Consider the following 15,027-nt stretch of genomic DNA (forward strand, 5'->3'; position numbering starts at 1 on the left):
CTTCTTCAGAGATGTAGCTTTATTCTTTCAGTGATTCAGTTTCATTGGAATAATTTGGAACTGTTTCAGGGATCATGGAGGTCAAGGGCTTCTCAAGGTATAGCTTCACTTCACATCAATCCAGCTTGGATGGGAATTAGAGCTTTGTGGGTTTGGCAGTTTGGGCTCAGCTAAGAACTGAGTAGTTTGATTCTTCCCCCAGAATGATAAAGGTAGAGAAATACCTAGATCAATATCTCCAAACCCACCAGTAGATTTGTCATAACCTTCAATCCTCATTTACTGCCCAATCGCGTTCATTTCCACAGGTTTTAATTTTTTACAATTTTAAAACACCTTCAATTTCAAATTTCTCTAATATCCTAGATGGAGTTCCTATCATTCTATCCCTTCAAAGTCAGATCATTCTTTTCTTGGTTAATTTATTAACTGAGCTTCCTACATTGTATGTGATGGCTCTTGATTCAAAATGTCCTGCTGAACACATCAATCTGTCTAGTTGCTGACTTTCAACTTCCCAACTCAATCAATCACAAAGTACCCTAATCCTTCTTGGTTTTTCCTGAATTAAATTCAATACCAGTCCAACCTTATCTTTAATAAGCTCACCTAGGTAATTTGCATATAGCAAACAAATTAGGTCTTCCAATGATTATTTATAGGGTGCCAAAGTCATAAATCAATCTAGAAATAACCTGCTACTAAAGTACTTCCCATTGAATGGGGGAGCAGACCCAATGAACAAATTAAAGTTAAATCCTTCTCTCAAATTCAATTCTTCTTTATAACTGTACAGTTTCACCTGTCATGTACAATTAACTGTTAAATTTAGATCAGAAATGAAATTCATGTTACTGTTTTGGTGTCAATTCTTTTTTATTTTTATTTTTTGAGTATTTTTTTATTTTGAGTATGTGATCACAACCTTTGGTGTTTCCCTGTTCTGCTTTCATGGCTCAGCTGTAAGTATGCATGTGGAATGGTACAGATCAGAGACATGGGAGATATGGGTTCTTTTTCTGGCTATGACATATAGTACCTGTGAGCTCTCGATTAATGTATTAACATTCTCCCAATTTCTCCACTCTAAACTGAGGGGAAGAGGCCAGTGCACAAGCTTCAAGTGTATTTTTAATGTGTTTGTGCATTTTTTTTCCTTTTAGAGAGAGGTCCATAGGTTTAATCAGAACCTATTTCTGACATTAAAAGATTAAAAATGATCAGATTAGAGTATTTTAGAGTATATTCCATCCATATTTAAGTACTTACATAATAATTTGATGTTGAGCTTATGTTCTCAAAGGAAAATTCTATTTTTCAAGTCAGGGTTTTATTCCCTCAACTATGCTCCCTAAATTGACTGCACTCCAAATCAGGAGGGTGAGGAAGGATTGACTTTTGACAGACGATCTTGGGATAATTGGTCATTCATGTGGAGAAAATTAAAACTTTACCTCACACCATACACAAAAACCAAATTCTGGCTGTTAAAAACCTAAGTGTGAAAAGCTAAAATTAAAAATTTTTAGGAAATATTGGAGAATATCCAGAATTATTTCTAAAATAAGATAAAAATTATATGCCGTGGAGAAAAACATGGATACATTTTACTGTGCTATAGTTGCAGACTTCTGTATGATCAAAGACTTCTAGACAAATTTAAAAATAAGTCACAGGCTAGAACCAGGTATTTCAAAAATTCATCTCACAAATATTAATATTTTAAATATAGTAAAATTTATTTCTTTCTCTTCATTAATAATAAAATGACCAAAATACAGAAAATAGGGAAATATATAAAGAAGTGATAAAATGTGGAGAGACATGATATATGGCCTCCACTATTCAATACATCCCTTCAAACTCCAACATGTCCCGCTATTTACTCTAAAATTTATTCTATGCCATTTGTCATGGTTATCTACTTCATCTGAGCAACTCTCTTTGTTAAATTTCTTGAGACAAGCACTATTTTTAAAATGTTTAAATATATCTACCTGACAGTCCCTATCACGTCACTGGATACACAGGAGAAACTCAATAAATATCATATTTTTTAACACTTAAATATCTTTGAAATTGAGATGCACATTACAATTTATAGCGTTTGACACCATCAGTCAAGTAACATTCAAGACATAGTTGCCTTTAACTGCACAAGCAGGAACTTGGTTATCACTGCATCACTATCATCACTTCAGTTGAGTTATGTGCTTCGCTAGCACTACATTTATTGAGTTTAATTGTAATTTAAATACATTTTACACTGTGATTTGATACCGATACAAAATGTTATAGTGAAGACAGAAGACACGGAAATAAAGTAGTGGAATGAAAAGCAAATATGATTGGACAATGGCCACAAGTCTGCATCTTTCTGAAATGTGAAGACCAAGTACTTTATGGAGGCTCAAAAAGGAAGACACCCACAGATATATGAAGCTGTGAAAAAGTCTGCAGTTGCGATATGTGCAAAAGGATTACTTATCATAGTCCAAGCAATACAACCCGAGGCAAAAGAACTGCCAAATCTCTGGAGGAAATTCAAAGCAACACAGGGCTAATGTAACTGATTCAAGTTACCTCTTAGTCAATCAAGAAAATATCAGCATCAAAACTTGAATAATGCATGTTAGCAGCTTGGAAGAAAATTCTAGATGTAACAGTGGAGTAATCTTTAAGAAATGCTGCCTTGATATGTACTTGATGGCATGAAGGGTGATATTTTGTGGATAAACATAAATGTTGACTCTCAAGTCAGACTCTGAATGTGACAAAATTTTGGAAATACCTTAACTAATTTGCTTTGCTTTTATTATTTATTTTCTGTATGCACAATAGTGATAGTTGATACAAATTTGGGTAAATATGTCTTAAATAACTCTTTCAATAAGCTTGCAAAAATAAACAATAGTAAGTGATTAAAGAAAAATCACAGGGATTCCCCAGTGTCTTAGCAGTAAAGAATCCACCTGAAATACAAAAGATGCGGGTTTGATCCATGGGTCAAGAAGATCCCCTGGAGGTGGGCCTGGCAACCTACTCCAGCATTCTTGCCTGGAGAATCCATGGACAGAGGAGCCTGGAGGGCTACAGTCCATGGGGTTGCAAAGAATCAGACATGACTGAGTGACTACCACACATAATCTATAGCAAAAGAGACAAATATATACAATGGGTAAAGAAAGCCTCTTTAATGAATGGTATTGGGAAAGCTAGACAGCTATATACAAAAGAATGACACCAGACTACTTTCTCATACCAAATACAGAAAATAAACTCAAAATAGATCTACCGCTTAAATGTAAGACCTGAAAAACCATGAAATTCCTAGAAGAAAGCATAGGCAATAGGCTCTCTGACATCAGTCTTAACTATATCCTTGGATATATTCCCTCGGGCAATGGAAGCAGAAGCAAAACAAGCAAATAGGACTGCACTAAACTAAAAAGTTTTCTCACAGGTTAGCAAACTATCAACAAAATGTAAATGCAGCCTACTGAACAGAGAAGATACTTGAAAACATCTCTGATCAAGGAGGAGTATCTAAAACATACAAAGATTTTACACAACTCAGTGTAAAAACAAAACATTGAAAATGAGCAGAGGACCTAAACAGACATTTTTTCCAAAGAAGTCATACAGATGGTCAACAGACACAGGAGAAGATGCTCAACATCACTGATCATCAGGGAAATGCAAGTCAAAACCACAATGAGATAACACATTGCACTTGTCAGGATGACTACTATCAAAAAGATAATGAGTAACAAGTGTTGAGAAGGCTGTGGAGAAAAGGAAACACTTGTGCATTGCTGATGGGCATGTAAATTGGTACAGCCACTATGGAAAGCAATATGGAGGATTCTAAAATAAATGAAAATAGAACTACCATCAGTTCAGTTCAGTTCAGTTCAGTCGCTCAGTTGTGTCTGACTTTGCAACCCCATGAATCGCAGCATGCCTGGCCTCCTTGTCCATCACTAGCTCCCAGAGTTTACCCAAACTCATGTCCATTGAGTTGGTGATGCCATCCAACCATCTCATCCTCTGTCGTCCCCTTCTCCTCCTGCCTCCAATCCCTCCCAGCATCAGGGTCTTTTCCAATGAGTCAGATCTCCATATCAGGTGGCCGAAGTATTGGAGTTTCAGCTTCAACATTAGTCCCTCCAATGAAAACCCAGGACTGATTTCCTTTAGGATGGACTGGTTGGATCTCCTTGCAGTCCATGGGACTCTCAAGAGTCTTCTCCAACACCACAGTTCAAAAGCATCAATTCTATGGCCCTCAGCTTTCTTTATAGTCCAACTCTCACATCATACATGACCACTGGAAAAACCGTAGCCTTGACTAGATGGACCTTTGTTGGCAAAGTATTATTGTAATTCAATTATTAATTTTTTTTTATCAGCATCAGAATCTGGTTCCTCTTAATAATTTCTCCTGGGTTCGATCCCTGAGTTAGGATGATCCCCTAGAGGAGAGCATGGCAACTTACTTTAGTATTCTTGCCTAGAAAATCCTATGGACAGAGGAGTCTGGTGGGCTATGGTCCATGGGGTCACAAAGAGTTGGACATGACTAAGCACAGCACAATAATTTCTATCTCTTTGTTGATATTCTCATTGTGCTCATTTTTCTTTTTTGCTGAGTTCATTAGTTTTTCTTATTTGTCATTTCTTTAACTCTATGAACATATTTAAAACAGCTCTTTCAATGTATTTGTCCAGTAAGTCTGACGTCTGTGCTTCTTCATGGATGGTAATTACCAATTAACTCTGTTTTTTGATTTTTCATTTTGTTGTATGCCTTGTAATGTAATTTTTTTGTTGAAAATTGGGCATCTGTAAAAATATCATCTGCAAATTGTTTTTGTGCCTGGAAAGTCATTCATTGAGTAGCTGGGCATGCCCTATGTGTAGGTATAAGTTTGAAGTGCAATCTGAAATTCTTCTCAGGTCTTTTCTGAGCATGCATCTTGCCTGGGTTATATGTGACTTTCTATATTCCCTTTACACACATCTGCTTTTGAATGCTTTAATTTCTCCTTGGGACTTTACGTGACTACTGTATGTTTCTAGATTCTCCTTGGGACTTTACGTGACTACTGTATGTTTCCATACACAGTCTCTTGCTCAGGTATATGTGGGTCTATAGTACCTCCCTCCACCCCCATAACTTTCACAAATAGAAGCTGCTGATCTTTCTCATCCAAGATCTGAGTTAGACAAGATAAAGACCAGTTTTTTAGGCAGCCCCCAGACAGGTTAGAACATTATAAATATCAGCTACTCTGCTCCTTTCAGTCCAAGGCTGAAAATTGGAAATTATGTTACTGTTTGCTTTAGACCAAGACCACACCATGGATAGAAAGGGTAGGAAAAGTTTGAATAACTATGTCACAAAGTTTCCTACCATTTTGAATGTGGACTTTTATTTGGGTGCTCATTTGGTTGCTGTGGATTTTTCACTCTTTTCTAAAACTTGTATATTTGTTCAGTCAGTTCTGTTTTATCTTACTTTATTCAGCTATTTAGAATATTTTCATGGGGAAAACAAGGGCTTGGAAGTTCCTAGTTTGCTATTTTGCTGATATCATTTTATTTTTCCTATTTTGAATGAAAGCTTCTAGTTATTCAATCCATGTCTTACCATTGTATGTTGAACATTTGAGGACAGATAACATTATTTTAGCCTACAGATCTCCAGACCAAGAGTATTGCACACAGGAGCCTCATACACATGCAGATCTGAAGCAAGTGATGAGATTTGAACTTCAAGCTGTTATCATAATGGAGTGAAATTTTTGAAAGAGGAGTGCATGTATTTCAAATGTGACAGACATGAAAGCTTTTATTAGAGGTTAGGTGGCAGTGGTCAAGAATCCACCCGCCTTTGCAGTAAATGTGGAAGAGGCGGGTTCGATCCCTGAGTCAGGAAGATCCCCTGGAGAAGGAAATGGTAACTTATCCAGTATTCTTGCCTGGAAAATCCCATGGACAGAGGAGCCTGGTGGGCTCTGTGAGATTGCAAAGAGTCAGACATGACTTAGCTACTGAGAATACATGCATAGTATGGTAGGGGTGCTTCCCTGGTGGTTCAAATGGTAAAAAATCTGCCTGCAATGCAGGAGACCCAGGTTCAATCCCTGGGCTGGGAAGATCTCCTAGACAAGGTGATGGCAATCCACTTCAGTATTCTTGCCTGAATAATCCCATGGACAGAGGAGCCTGGTGGGCTCCATGGGGTTGCAAAGAGGGGGACACTACTGAGTGACTAGCACATTCACTTTCATAGTGTGGTAGATCTTTTTCAAAAATGGTCAAAAAGAAATGCTCTCTTTCTTGAATATATATATATGAATTCTTATTTCTAGAGTTGGGGTGTGTTTCCCCCTCCCTCGATCAGGGATGGCTTTCAAACTTGTTTGGATCATTAGAATCCTGTTGAAATGTTGCTCCTGGACTACCACGCCAAGGTCTTAGAAGATCTTCTATCTCCTATTTGCAAACTCTAATTCAGCCATCATGTAAAGAATCTCAGGTTAAGTCACTGAATAGTGATAGACCACATGGAAATACAGGCTATATAGTGGAACACTAAGACTCCCCAGCTTAGCTTCAGCAAAGTGCAATTTCATGCATAATACTAATCTATACTGCATCAGCAAAAAGTTACCCAATTGAGCCCAACTAACACTATGTATTAGCCTTCCCCACATCCTAACCAAACTGCAGAATCATAAGTAAATAAAAATGGTTGTTGTTTTAAGTCACCAAGATTTTTTTTGTAGGAGAGCTGAGAGGAAGAATGGTCATATGAAAATGCCACATTATTTATGAAACAGTTTAATATATTTTCATGAATCTAACTGAGACTAAAAGCAGTTTTCATTTCTGTAGCTAACTTTAGAAACTAGCCCTTGTTTAAAATGAGACTCATATAATATGTCTTTTTCTTGTTAAATCCTCATGCTAGAGAGGAAAGGGCATACATTTTAGTGTTACAAATTTTGGGTATTAAATTCTATTTCTGCGATTTATATGCCCTGAGGCCATATTAAGTGAGTTCATCTTTCTGAGTCAAGGTTTACTATTTTGTAAAATAAAGATAATAATTCTGACATAGGTTTTAAAAGGATGAGATATGCTAATATGAGTTGGGACCATATATTTGTGCATAACCTAGATGATTGCATATGGTGATGCTGTTTAAAACATAAAGTACAATTCCTGGCACACAGTAGGCATGTGAATCATGGTAATTAATGAAACCCTTTGCTAAAAGGGATATCTTTAGACATAGAAATGCATCAAACTTCAAAGGAAGGAAGCTGTAACAGCAGACTGACAGATGTTTGGGTTATTAAGTTAATTAAATGAATAATGAGTTTATTATAAAGGAATTGGAACAGTGCTTGTGCACATAGTAAGCATTAAATAAATGCTACCTAGTATTATTATTGTTGTTGTGGCTGCTATTACTTCAACAGGTGGCTTCACCTAACATCCCCTCTGGTCACATCTGGGAGAAAGTGTTTATGTCAAGTCTGGCTTTATATCTAGGTATCTCATGCTGGCAAGCCATCTTTGGGACATGCTATGTCCCAGAAGGGAAATGAATGACACTATAATCTGTATACCTTGCCCAATATATGTATCTATTTCATTCTAACATCTTCAGTTAACTTTGCATCTTCTCTACCTTAGAAATTTTTGGTGTTTGAACTAATTTAATAGTTTTATTATTATTATTGTTATCTAAAGAACACAGACTTGGAGAAATACTTGGTTGATAAAACTAAAATATTCCTAAGAATGTTCTATTTCTTTTCTTTCTTTTTCTCTCTTTTCACTAATTTGATAACTGACCATGTTTCAAGGAGTATTTGAAAAAAAAAAATTCATTTCCTTTACATTAATTTAGTCACTTGCTTTTTAGTTTAGGCATTTTTAGCTTTAATTTTGTGCTGACATGTTGTTTTTGACCCAGTTGGTTTCATCCGCAACCTTCAGGACATCCTTTACTTCATACTTTTGCTCTAGGGTCAAAGCTCCACGTATCTTAAGTCTCCCACCAAAAAGTTCTCTGCTTAGCAATCTGCATTCTTTCAACTCAGTGGTGGCCTCAGTTCCTTTGTATTTCTGGCCAAATATCCAGGCTTTCTGACAGCATCAGTTACCTAATGCTGCGTAATAAATCACCCTAGTATTTAAGTAACGTAAAAAATCAATTGTTATTATTTCTTAGTTTCAGTGGGTTAGATATGCAGGAGAAGCATGACTGGGCTATACTAAGGATCTCTCATGAAGTCACAGTCAGGTGTCAGCTGGGGCTGCAGTTATCTGAAGGTTTGACTGTGGCTGGAGGATCCTCTTCCAAGGTGACTCGCTCACGTGGCTAACAAGTTGGTACTGGCTGTTGGTAGGATTCTCAGTTCCTTTCCATGCAGGTCACTTCATAGGACATCTTGAGTCTCATAACAGCATGGTGACTGGCTTCTCTCAGAGCAAAAAATCTAAGAGAGCAAGTCAGAAGCTTCAATGTCTGTTGTGACTGAGCCTAGGGAATCAAACCATCACTTCCCTCATATTGAAGGTCTCACTAGCAGGCCTCTAGGGAAACTACAGAAAGGAAAGAATACTAGAAGGTACTAGATTGTTGAATGCTATCTCAAAGACTGACAACCACATAATCATCGTGCTTCACTGAGGTTTCAAGAGTGGATCTAACTCTAAAATTCTGGCCAGTCCAGCTGAAAAAAGGTTCTGTTGTATTTTATGAAACTACTTTCCTCCTTAACTTTCTTTAGAGCTGTTGTTCTTAACCAGTAGTTCTCAGTGAAATCCTCAATATCCTCTTTTATTTCAAAAAGAAGGGAGGGAGGGAGGGGGAGAAGTAAGAAAGAAGGGAGCGTCAACTACAAATTGGCACTTACCAAGAGCATTGCCGGTGATTGAACCAGGGCATTTGCCATCTGCCTCTGCAGATGAAACTTCTGGAGACTGAACCCTGTGCTGTTGCAGCTTTTGACCTTCAACGCCCCCTGAATTCAGGGTGGAGTGGGGCACTCTGTGCTCCTGGGAATCTGGTGGGACAGGTCTTTAGATAGTTGCATGTTTTTAGGGTCAGATTTTATGATCTCAATCCTTGCATCTCCTCATTTCTAGAAAAGTATTAAATCCCTGCATGGTGACATCAGATCCTCATGACTAGCTAAAAACCTTTTGTAAAATGAGCGCTTAATAGTATTGAACTCCCCCTTTACTAAAGTCTTACGTATTGACCTTCCTTCCACTCTCTCTTCGCAGCAGTCTTTCAGAGCTATCTGGGGTACTGCCTCCCTGGCTTCAGTCCTCATTTTGCCTCAAATAAAACTTAACTCACAACTCTCAAATTGTGCATCATTTTAGTCAACAGGAGGAAAATCCTACCTAACATTTTTGATCTTTGTTCTTAAAAGTGTTCTGGAGTCCAATTGTCATACTGAAGATCGTGTTTTCCAGTATCTCATTTTGAAGGATCAGGCCCATTAATAATTTCCAAACTTAGAGTTCTTCCTCTACTGGCTGTATCAACTTGTGCCTTGGTATTTTTTTTGACAGGTTCTCATACTGCCTTCATGATGTGAAAAGTGATATTTTTACAAATATGATCTCTTTGGTTTAGATTTTCTCTAAACCTAAATTTCTCTAAAGAGAAATTTCTCTAGAGAAAAAGATTTTCTCTAAATCTTTTTATACAGAAGATATTTAGTATTTCCCATCAAACACACAAGATGTGTAGTGATTAAAGTTTTTGCCAGTGTCTGCCCTGCATACATATTGCTTTGGGAAGAAGAGCATGTATTTGCACTTGAAAACAAAGATCTATACTGATGGTGCAGTCCACAATTTGGTTTTCCTTTTGCTAAATTGGTCAAGTTTTTCTCTAAATTATGTAGACACATAAGCACATAGATGTTTTTAGGCAAAATAATCTAATGAGTAAGAGCTTGGACTCTGGCATTTACACCTGAGTGTGAATCATGGTTCTGCCAATTACAAATTGGAAGCTTTTGGCAGGTTATTTAAATTTTCTATGCTTCAGTTGCCTCATCTATAAAATGGGATTAACAAAAGAATTCATTCTATAAGGATTATCAGTTCACACTGGTCCTTTCTTTAAAAAAAAAAAAATCAGTTTTGAAAAGGAAACTATCAATAAAACAGCAGTAGTCATTCTGTTCATATGTGAAGTGAAATTGTTGCAGGAAGAGGGAAACCTTCCCGGGCCCGAAACTGGGCTCTTGTGTAACATTTGGAAATAAATTGTCCGAGGAGACACATGTGCTGACAAAGCAAGAGATTTTATTGGGAAAGGGCACCCGGGCGGAGAGCAGTAGGTAAGGGAACCCAGGAGAACAGCTCTGCCACATGGCTTGCAGGTTTTGTGGTGATGGGATTAGTTTCCCGGTTGTCTTTAGCCAATCATTCTGACTCAGAGTCCTTCCTGGTGATGCATGCCTTGTTCAGCCAAGATGGATGCCAGAGAGAAGGATTCTGGGAGGTGGTCGGACACGTGATGTCTCCTTTTGACCTTTCCCGAACTCTTCTGGTTGGTGGTGGCTTATTAGTTCTGTGTTCCTTACCAGGACCTCCTGTCATAAAACAACTCATGCAAATGGCTACTGTGGTGCCTGGCCAGGGTGGGCGGTTTCAGTCAGTGTGCTTCCCCTAAGAAAATGGTATAGGAGAAACTGCTCTGAAAAGCTAAGACCACTCTGACAATATTCTGAAAACACACCTGCATCCTTCCTGCGATGAATTCAGACAACTGCTACTCTGGGAAAACACCTAATTTGTCACACTAGTAGATGTATCCAATACAAAATAGCATAGATAAACTTCAGCTCTGGCGTACTTCAGAATTTTTAAACATCAAATTCAATATTGAATGGAAATCAAGGTTCACTTTTTGAGAGAAATATTAGGTCTGTATCTTTGATGTCTTCATAGATCCAGGGTTTTCTATGGCAGTGGAGTCCTCTTTTAATAGAACACTTCTGTCAATTAAAAAGAAATGAGCGGACATGAATGTTAACAATATAAGAAATTTTAATTTATAAAATATTAATATACAGAATTTCTATGCTAATAAAATATTATATACATTAAGAATATATGCATAGAATATAAAATTTCACATAATGAATGAAAAAGATGTGGTTGCCATTTTTCTCTGTGTATTTCAATGCATTATCTTTTGCAAATGATAGGATATACACATCCTACTTGGGAGACAGCTGCTTACTTTTAATTGAATAAGAACAAATGGCTGATCAAAACAACAATGAGATACTACTACATGCCCATTAGAATGCTAAAATCTGAAACAAAGACAACAGGAAATGCTGGTGAAAGATGCAGAGCAAAGGAACTCTCATTTATTGCTGATGAGAATGCAAAATGGTAAGTCACTTTGGAAGACAGCTTGACAATTTTTAACAAAACTAAACATAGTATTATTGCAGGATCTAGCAATCAGGCTCCCAGGTATTTACTCAAATGAGGTGAAAAGTTATGTCCACACAAAACATGTGTATGAATGTTTATAGCAACTTTATTCATAATTGCCAAAGCTTGGAAGCAACCAAGATGTCCTTTGATAGGTGAATAGATAAATAATCTGTGATAATCCATACAGTGGAATATTATTGAGCAATAAAAAGAAACGAGCTATCAAGCCATGGAAAACCATGGAGGAAACAAATGCATTTTGCTAAGTGAATAAAGACAGTTGGAGAAGACTGTATGTGTATGATTCCAACTGACATTCTGGAAAAGGCAAAATTACAGAGACAGTAAAAAGATCAGTGGTTGCCAGGATGTCAGATGGGGGGATGGTGGGAAAGTGGGTGGAGGAATGAATAGGTGGAGTAAAAGCAGTATAACTATTCCATATGACACCATACTGATGGATACAGGACATGCATTTGTCAAAACCCACAGAAAGTACAAGGCAAAAGTGAACTCTATGGACTTTACTTAATAATAGTATATCAATAGCGGCTCTCCAATTAGATACACCACAGGACTGCACATGTTAATAGGAAAACCTGGATGCGGAAAGAGGGGGGCATAAGATCTGTTTGCACCTTCTGTGTATTTTTTAAAATAAACCTAAAACTGTTTTAAAATAAAAGCTATTTTAAAAGTCTAGACTATAAAAAAAAAATTAGTCACTTTGACTGATTTGACTTTACTGGCTCTTTGAGAACAATATCAGACATTAGGGTGAAGTCTTCATGGATCATGTTTACGACATCGTAAGGAAAGGCCTGTGTTTTCCAAACCTTCTGTTCCAGGTGAAAGTCTGTGGAAGTTTCTGGCAGGACTTTTGACTTTGAAGCAGGCCAAATTTGAATCTGTGCTCTAATACTTATAGTCTCATAGCCACGAGCAGCTCACTTAACTGTTATCTCAGTTTCCACATCTGTAAAATGGAGACAATTGTACAATATCTAACCTTATAGGATTAGTATAAGGATTTAAGTCAGGAGACATATATAAAAAACTAGCTAGCATGAGGCACCAATGAACAAATAGCTTTTGTTAGGAAAACCCAAGTAACTATGTCCTAAGAACTATCATTACGTATTCTACCTTAGCTTATACATTTATTGAAATTAAGACTCATGATGTCTATTAAAAATTCTCTCAATGACACTCAACTTTACTGAAGCATAGGAAATAACTGGGAACTGTAATAGTTCTAAGAAATGAAATAAAATGAGGCTAACGTAAATAAAAAAGAGTTACCTACTGGCTTTTCCCAATTAATTACCATACATTCAATTATTCATACCTTAGGGAACTCATTTAGGCAATCAGGTATCCCATAAATATTCATCTTATTTACCTTCAGTGTCTCTGTCATTAGGATTGGAAATTGGCAGTGTTTTCTCAAGATATTTCACAACTGGTTGCTTTGAAAAAAATTACCTGGGACTCAACTCGTATGTCATTAACAGTGAAAATGATCCGCCACAAGAATGCTGAATTAACAGAGGGACGCTCGGTCCTCATTGTCATCCATTGGCTCAGGCCTCCATCCTCTGAGAGACAGGAGCTCTCTCAGTGGGTCCGTGATGGGACTGCAAAGGTGCCGTTCTGACCTTCGGCCACTAGCATGTGCTCTTGAATAGTTTTTCATGGCAGTCAGGCCCTGGGCCCAAAGAAATGGAGAGGCTAAACCTCTGGTTCTAATTTGTGGAAGAGGCAGAAAGAATGTGATTTATAAGTGTGAAAGCAGTGTGCCACCAACACAGACATGACCTCATATAAGGAGACTCTTCAAGAGACCAAGATTGGCAGAGACAGCATTAGCCAAGGGGAATGTGCCATCAGGATGGGCCACATAATTTGCAGGACCCAGTGCAAAATGAAAATGCAGGGTCCTCTGTTCAAAAATTAAGCTCTTCAAGACAGCAGCGGCGGGGTCTTTCTGAATGCCAGGCCCCGTGTCACTGTGCAGGTTGTATACCCTCGAGGCTGGCCCTGTGTGCAATACAACGACACTTTCTTCTGAACTGCCTGGCCTCAGACAACAAAACAAGGCTGAGTGACCCTCCCAGGTTTTTAGGAAGCCAGTTTTGCATTATAGATACTATCTATGAGCGCTTATTAAAGCTAGGCCCTATGGTAGGCTCTGATATTATCGCTAACCCTTAGGATATGCCTCCAAAGTAGACTTTAGTGTCTCCATGTTAAAGGTAAAGAGATTATTAGAGAGAACAAGTGACTTCACAGAGCACAGAAGTGACTGAATCAGGGAAGAAGCCCAGGTTTGTTGCTCTGCCTTCAAAGCCCATGTGCTTCTTATGTGGATCATGTTGCTTTTGTAAAGTAGGGACTTAGGAACATCTGAAATATAGCACAGTGCTGTTTGGGGGATAACTTTTCTATTTCCAATCGTTTTACTTACCTTTAAAGATTTTGTCAGTACCCCTCACCAGGTTGAGCACTCCCTTCTTCCTGTGATAGGAAACACTGCAAAATAAAATTTACAGAGCAAATTACAAGTGTGGCTTCCACCTCTTGCCCTCAAGGCTGCAGACAAAAGCTCTTTTCATTGTGTCAAAGGGATATAGTCAGCCGAATAGTATAAACTAACAGGACGATTTAGTTTCCAAGAGGAGCCTAGTCTAAACGTTTCTGATTCACATTCGAAATAAATCAGTATGGTACAGAACGGGTCATGAAAGACCCTTTGAGAAGGGAAAGGTCTTCAGAATATAGAGTAGGTCCAAGTTTTCCTCTAACTTTCCCACTCACAAATTGTGTAAAAAACAGGAGTTTGGGGGTGGGAGTGTATCACGGAATGGCCTTTTGAGGGTCTTTTCTTGCTTAATGGTAAGGAAACAATTCCAGAATGTCCCCACCTTCCGAAAGGAAGGCTCCTTTTGTTTGAAGCTTAGCAAAGCTACTTTGGTTGCCATGAAGACAGAATCAGTCCAAAGGACCTCTCTACGCTGTGCTCCCGTTGGAAGCCACGGCCCCTCGCAGCCAACAAACAGCAGGAGTGGCCCAGCTTTCCCAAAGCTCCGCAGCTCATTAGAGCCATCAGTTAACCCCCTGCCCCTGCCCGTTGCCTACTTATTGTAATTAATTTTATGGCCCCTTTAAAAAGAGAGAGAAAAGAAAAGGGAGACCTCTACATTTTATGCTACATTGCACAAGCAATTGAAAGTTGCAGGGAAAGAAGAAAAAAAAAAAAAAAATCCCAGCACCAAATGTTTAGCAGTCTTTTCTTCTACTTTAAATGAGCAACCTATTTAAATCAATTATCGGCTCAAAATGAGCAGGCTGATCTAATTAGTCTTGGCCCCTGGTGGGTTAATGAATGAAAGGGAGGTGTTGGGTAGATGCGGGCTTTCTCTGGAGTCTTTGGAACTGACCACACTAACATAGATTCCTTTTGGGTTTCTAACTCTTACCAAGAAGAATTATAGAAAGAAATAAAGAGAGGCAAAGGGTGAGGGAGTA

The 15,027-nt window shown here is 38.1% G+C and overlaps 1 long non-coding RNA gene across 1 annotated transcript in view; it reads left to right on the forward strand.

Moving 5' to 3' along the window:
- Positions 1–15,027, forward strand: part of LOC122688470 — a 54,649-nt gene that overhangs the window by 33,293 nt on the left and 6,329 nt on the right. Inside the window, exon 3 of the long non-coding RNA XR_006339465.1 lies at positions 11,259–11,451. This is a non-coding gene — a long non-coding RNA (uncharacterized LOC122688470). The remainder of the gene's footprint in view (positions 1–11,258; positions 11,452–15,027) is intronic.

Source organism: Cervus elaphus, chromosome 33 (genome assembly GCF_910594005.1).
Source record: "Cervus elaphus chromosome 33, mCerEla1.1, whole genome shotgun sequence".
Taxonomy (NCBI): Eukaryota; Metazoa; Chordata; class Mammalia; order Artiodactyla; family Cervidae; genus Cervus; species Cervus elaphus.